Source organism: Manis javanica, chromosome 15 (assembly GCF_040802235.1).
Source record: "Manis javanica isolate MJ-LG chromosome 15, MJ_LKY, whole genome shotgun sequence".
Taxonomy (NCBI): Eukaryota; Metazoa; Chordata; class Mammalia; order Pholidota; family Manidae; genus Manis; species Manis javanica.
The window spans coordinates 84,819,406-84,825,864 of NC_133170.1; positions in this window are offsets into that span (position 1 = coordinate 84,819,406).

Below are 6,459 nucleotides of genomic sequence, written 5' to 3' on the forward strand. Positions count from 1 at the left end.
TCGGGGTTCTAGGCCCTAGACCCTGGACCGCCACTGTGCGGAGGGTGTGCCCACCCTGTGAGGACGCGTGTGTGCAGGGGTGTGCGGAGGGTGAGGAGACTCTGTCCCAGGGAACATGGGGGTGAGCACAGAGTCAGGCCCCTTCCTTGTGTTAAGCGCCGCCCCCTAGGAGTGTATTCAGGGATAGGGTGCTGGGCTCTGTGGTCCCCCGGGGCTGAGGCCCTGAGACAAAGCCCAGGGTGGCTTAGTGTCCTTGTTCCTTGACACCCACCGAAACCCAGCCTCTGTTGCCACCTGCTTGCGCACCCCCTTGGGGCCCATCCCTAGCCTCTTTCCATCCTGGGCCCCCCTGTCACTGACCTCAGCAGCCTTTCCTTTGCTGCTCTGTAGCCAGCATTGTCCTGGGGCTGTTGGCACCACAGTTTCCTCCCTGGCAGACCTGCATGGCCGCCTGCCTGCCTTCCTCCAGGGCTGAGGTGCTGTCGCTGATCTGACGTGGTGGTGACGGGGCCAGAGACTTTAGCAGCAGCCCCATTGCCCCAGAGGCTTCTCAGAACCCCTTTCAGAGCTGGCAGCTTGGTAAGACCCTCCTCCCCATCCCCCACATGCTCAGGGCCGGAGCCAGAGCTGGGCTGCCTCTCAGGTCCTGACCATATCCTTCCAGAGGCTGAGCCAGGCCTGGACAGGGTCCCCTTGACTGTGAGGAGGAGGAGACAGAGGGGTGGGGGTGGGGGTGGGGGAAGGGAGGGCTGAGCTTGGGTATCATGAAGGGGGCGACCCAGGCAGTGGCATGGGGGGATGCCCAGCTTAGAGAGTCTTGTGGAAAGTGGAGAACTACCTCCCAGCCGCCCCTCCCTACCCACCCTACCCTCTGTGTCCTTGGCTGAGAGATTCCTGGACACATTCCCAGGAAAGCAGGGAGGGTGGCGTCGGCCCAGACCCCTGCACGGGCCCCTGTCAGTCTCCCGTGGGTGTGGTTAGGTTGAGTTGGTTTGGGGGTACTTTTCTGGCCTAACCTGATTTGGGCAGGAGGCCCCAGAGGCAGAACTCTGCCCTGGGAGTGGGGGCATCATGTCCTCTCACTAGCGTTCATGTATTCTTACCTGAAGGCTGTGGCCCCTCTTCCTGGAGTTGTCCTGGGCGGCAGAGCTCTCCTTGTGGAGGCCTCTTGGTGGGACGGCTGGGCTGTTGCCCTTTCAGCCCCCAGGGCTAGCACGGCGGTTCAGGGGCTCGCACCAGGTCTCAGGCACAGCCAGGGTGGTCGGAAGTGGGGGAGTCGGAGAACCAGGTGGGAAGGCCACAGCTGGAGCCCAGACCCTGCTGGGGCATCCTGCACCCCAGGTGTGGCCTGCCAGAAGGCAAGCAGCAGCAAGTCACACCTTCGGCTCCCCAAACCCTAGGCCACCCATGTCGTGGCCCAGCTGGAATGACAGGGAACCAAGGTCCAGATGACCTAGCAGGCAGGGAAGAGGGCCACGACTGGGGCTGGAACTGGTCCTGCCCCACCTTTGGGCCTCCTCTCTACCCATTCAGTGGGCAAGTCCGAGCCCAGGAGGAAGAAGGCCAACCCACAGATGGTACCTCTGCAAGTAGCCAGGTGACACTGAGCCTACTGGCAGCCACCGCAAAGGACACAGGGTGGTTTTGGAGGAAGGAAGCAGGTGAATGGTCCACAGGGACAGTGTCCCCTGGAGCTGGTTCCACAGGGACGGGCTGTGAACCTGCCGCAGGGCCAGCAATCGCCGTGCAGCTCACAGCCGTAGGCTCATGCTTAGATTCGAACCTCCTGGATCTGCCCCTCACTGGCAGAACATAGGTGAAGTAGGTAGCTGCGTTAGTTTTCGGTGGCTATCACAAATTAGCACAGATTTGGTGGCTTAAAACCACAGAAATTTATTCTCTCACAGTTCTGGAGGCTAGAGTCTGGAATCAAGGTGTGGGCAGTGCGCTCTCTGCAGGTGGCAGGGCCTTTCTCCAGCCTCTGGGGATGGCCTGCAGTCCTGGGCATTCCCTGGCTCACAGCTGCTTCTCTCCACTCTCTACGTCCGTCTTCACATGACCTTCTCACCTGTGTCTGTCTGTCTGTCTTCGCATGGCCTTCTTATTAGGACACTGGTTGTTGGATTTAGGGCCCACCCCAGTCTCATCTCAACTAATGGCATCTACCAAGAGATTTCCAAGTCAAGTCACATTCAGAGCTCCCAGGTAGATATGAGCTTGAGGGACACATCATTCAACCCAGTGCAGTAGCTTTGGTAAACCTATTTCCTTGTCTGTAAAATGGGGAGGATCAGATGCGCCTCTGGCAAAGGTGGTGTAGGATTAGGCACAGTGAAGGAAGGGCCCGGCACACAGTGGCATTGGATGGGTCTGAGTTCTTTTGACCCGACATCCATCATTCAGTGATGACCACTGGGTCCTGTGAATTCTGTGGAGACCAGGACAGACTGAGGAGGTCCAAGTAACAGCTCCCTACCTGACCAGGAGGTGGGGGGCTTCCAGATGAGGTGGCTTTGAGGTTGGCGTGACGTCCCAGTGGGAGATCAAACAGCAGAGCTGAACCCACAGAGGAAGGTGGGGCCTCATCAAGGTGGTAAGTTTTCAGGAGGGCAAAGGGGTCCATTGAAGGGTTGTTCGGTGGGATAAGGACATGTTCAGATTTGCTTGTTGAGCACTGGGGCTGTAGTAGGGACACAGCATAGGGACTAGAACCTCTGGGGAGTTGTCGCCAGGTGAGAAGGCGCGGCCTTCAGGAGGCCAGGGTTGGGTGTGCCGGTGGGGGGGGGGGGTGTAGAGGTAGGGCAGCCGGACAGGGCCAGCGAGGATGCAGTGGTGGCTACCCTGGTGTAGACTCTGGCTAACATGGCTGCAGGAGTCTGGGGAGGGCAGTTGCTTAGTTCAGGTTTGGGCACGTCGACCTGAGGCATCAGAAACAGCAGCCCATGGGAGGTTTCAGCAGAAGTCAGCTAGAGAGTAACTGAGTCCCGCTCGAAGAGGTGGAGGAGGCCGAGGAACCAGATGCTAGCAAGGGGTTGGGGAGTGAGGTTCCTGGAAGCCCAGGTGGGTCGAACAGGGCTTGCACAGAAAGTTCTGGACAGTTTTGGCATCAGTAAACCCACAGGCCACTGAGCCCCTGCAGGGTCAGGCATGTGGGGCTTGTTGGTGGGGTTGGGGGGGGTGCAGGCGTGGACAGGCAGGCTTGAGCCTGCAGCCCCCTTTAGAGACAAGAGTGTGTGTCCTTCCCTCAGCACAGTCCATGCCCCGGGATGGGGGTTGGGGTGCAAATGAGACTCAGCCTATTTCCCCTACCCTCTGAGGCTCCCAGACACCGCAGGGAATTACAAGGTGATGTGGTAAGTGCTTCCTTGGGCAGGGAGGTCAGCATGGTCAGGAGGGGGAGCACTTCAGACCTGTGGGCTGCTCACTGGGCAGGGGCAGAGCAGCTGCGGGCCTGGATGCTGGACTCAGGAGGGTTGGAGTCATGAGAGTGGCCAGCACTTACTGCAGCCCATGCACAACCATCTCAGTGAAGCTGCCCATAGCTGTTTTGATTATCCCTGCTCTCCAGGTAGAAAACAGAGGGCAGGAAAAGGAGACCCTGGGCAATCAGTGGCTGGGGTCAAATTTGAACTAGGGACCTAGAGCCCTTTCCCTTGGCCACCCTGCCATCCTGCCTCTGAGTCTGGGAATTGAACTTGGTCTACCAGGTGTCAGATCCGGCCCTGCTGCGAGACGTTCCCAGGTACTAATGAGCTGACATCTATGGAGGCCCACGCACTTGATGGTGCACCAGCTTCCACACTCACATCAAAGGCAGGTGCTGAAATGGGGGACCTGCAAATGGCTCCAGGGGATGTCAGCGAGGCTCTGCCTGTGCTGGCAATGGGCCAGAGCTCACTTCCCCAGCTCCTTCTAGGCAACACCAGCATATTTACTCAGCTGCCGGCTTTCTTCCTTCCCTACAATGGGGTCTGCGTAGCTCTGGCCAGGTAGCCTCAGGGCCTGGGGTGGCCCCTGCTCCTCCACTTTGTGGCCTCAAACAATGGGCAGGATGTGTGGCCAAGCCCACCTAAAGCAGGCCAACCCTCACAGCTCCAGAAGCTATATTGGAGCTTGACGTTGGGAAGAACTTGCCAAGCAATCAGTTTCGCTGTCTTTAAATGTAGTGAGTTCCCTGTCAGGGCAGGTGTACAGGCCAACCTTTTTAGGATGCTGGAGATGGGAGATCGGAGACCAAACATTTGAGATTCTGTGATCCTAAAGTTCATTAAGATTAAAGTTACGGTGCTTGGAGTCAAAGTCACTTTTGTTCAGCCCTTTTACCAAATGTCTCCTTGGTGCAAATAGCAGGGCACACAGAATGTTCTGGATATTCTCGGGTTTCCTGGCTGCCATTGGGCCCTGAGATCCTGTCCCAGGAGTTCTGATGATGCATCAGGTGCTGCCTGCATCCAGATCCCCTGTCCACCTGGCTCACTCCCTGTGAGGCTTGCGCCTGTTTTGGGATGTTGTGTCTCTGCCAGCGATGGCCCACCTAGGGCATGAGGCTCACCTGGCACTTCCTGGGGTTCAGGCACAGCCACTCCCAGGATAGCTGGGTGGGGCATGTCAGAGACTGCAACGAGGCACCACTTTCAGGAAGTGGACTGCAGGGCCTTCCCCAGGTCATGGGTCACTGTTCTGCCAAGTGGCTTTGAGCAAGTCCCTTCCCCTCTCAGACTGTGGTTTCCTGTGCCAGGAACACTCTTCTTGCCCCACCAGGTCCTGTTTTCCCAGTCACAGAGGTGGGGGTCGGCCTGACCCTCCAAGGACAGGAAGGGCCTCGGAGGACACTGTGGGCCCATTTCTCAGAGAGAAATGGGCCAGGTGCCCTGCCAGCCCCACCCCTGGACCAGCCCTTGAGCCTCCTGTCTGACCAAGGACCCTGGGCACTCTAGGTTGCTGGTGCCAGCATAGCAGGGGTGATTAGGAGATGAAAAGCTTCAGGATGGTGGGGAGACGCCTCCGTCTAAGGACACAGAGCACATCTCAGCCAGGCCCCAGCCACCAACGCTCCCTTCTTCCCACGCCCCAGCATGACTCCTGAACAGGTTGAGGAGCTAATGGTCACTCACCAGGGTCCTAATGAGTGAGCTGGGGTTAATGGGTTACCCAGCCCAGTGACACATTCACCACCTCCCCTCGCTCTCAAAGTCCAGACTCACTGGCCTGGTCTTCTGGGTCCGAATCCAGCCACTTTCCTTTCAAACGCTGATGCCTCAGGGCTCAGGAGGGCCCTGGGAGGTCAAAAAAGCTCCCGCACACCCACCCTGCTCCCGGGGTGCCTGCAGGACCCGGCCTCCAGCTCAGACAGTTCCCTCCACTTGGCGCCGTACGGCCCTTCCCAGTCCCTCCCATCCGGGCTCTGCTGGATGCCCAAGCTCTCCCCACCCACTCAGTGCCTGCTTCTCCCTAAGGGTCCTGCGCTCCTCCTTGGCCAATCACACTAGCTTATCTCCAATCTTGCCGGGGGCTCCTTGAGGGAAGAATCCAGATAGGCCAGGTTCCTGCTGGAAATGAATGAACGTAAGACAAGGCTATGATAGTGGTGGCAGATGTGTGGACCTCAGAGTCACAGGCAGGCTTGGGCCTGCCAGCCCTGTGGGGGCACCCACTCCATCTCATTCCATGGGGCAGAGCAGGTCGTGGCATGAGACAAAAGCCCCAACCCCTACCCTGGTTGCCCCATGTCCCCCATCAGCCTGCCTGCTTGTGACCCCAGAGAGCGAGGGGATGAAGGAAGGCTCCCCTGGGTCATGTGACCCCCTTCAGTCTTAGGGACCAGGGTCCTTGGAGTGACAACCTCCCAACACCCCACCCGTAGCCCCAACAGTCAGGGGGAAGGCAGGGTGGAGGGGGCACCTGTACCCTGGAGTCACAGGGAGAATCTGAGGCTTCTCGGGCATGGGGGAGCCTTAGGTGCTTACACTCCTGACTCCCAGCCCTCAGTGGTGCAGGCATCTGCCTGTGCCCCAGAGCTCTTTGGAAAGTTGGGAGAAACACACCTCTTCCCAGGGGATGCTCGGCCTGACCTGCTTCTGTCCAGAACTCAGCCTCATTCAGCCCCGCTGAGGCCCTCAAAACTCAGCTCTGTCGCTCAGGCTGTGGGACCCCAGTAGGCCCCAAGAGGCCAGCAGCTGTCCTGGGGCATGCAACCCTAGAGATGGCGCTAGGAGCCAGCCCTCTTCCCACCTGGAAAGGTTCCTGTGCCTTTAAAGCCTCCCCCACCCCAGGCTGGCAGGGGGAAAGAGGGGAGGAGCTGGATTCCCAGCTGGGCACTGGGAATCCAGCTCCTGCTGGAGAGCAGCAGGAGGGCCAGCCCTGGAGCCAGGTGAGCTGGGAGGGGAGTCTGGCTGTGCCCCAGTGCTGTGTGACCCCGAAGTGCAGCTAGCCCTCTCTGAGCTGCTGGTCGTCTTAGGT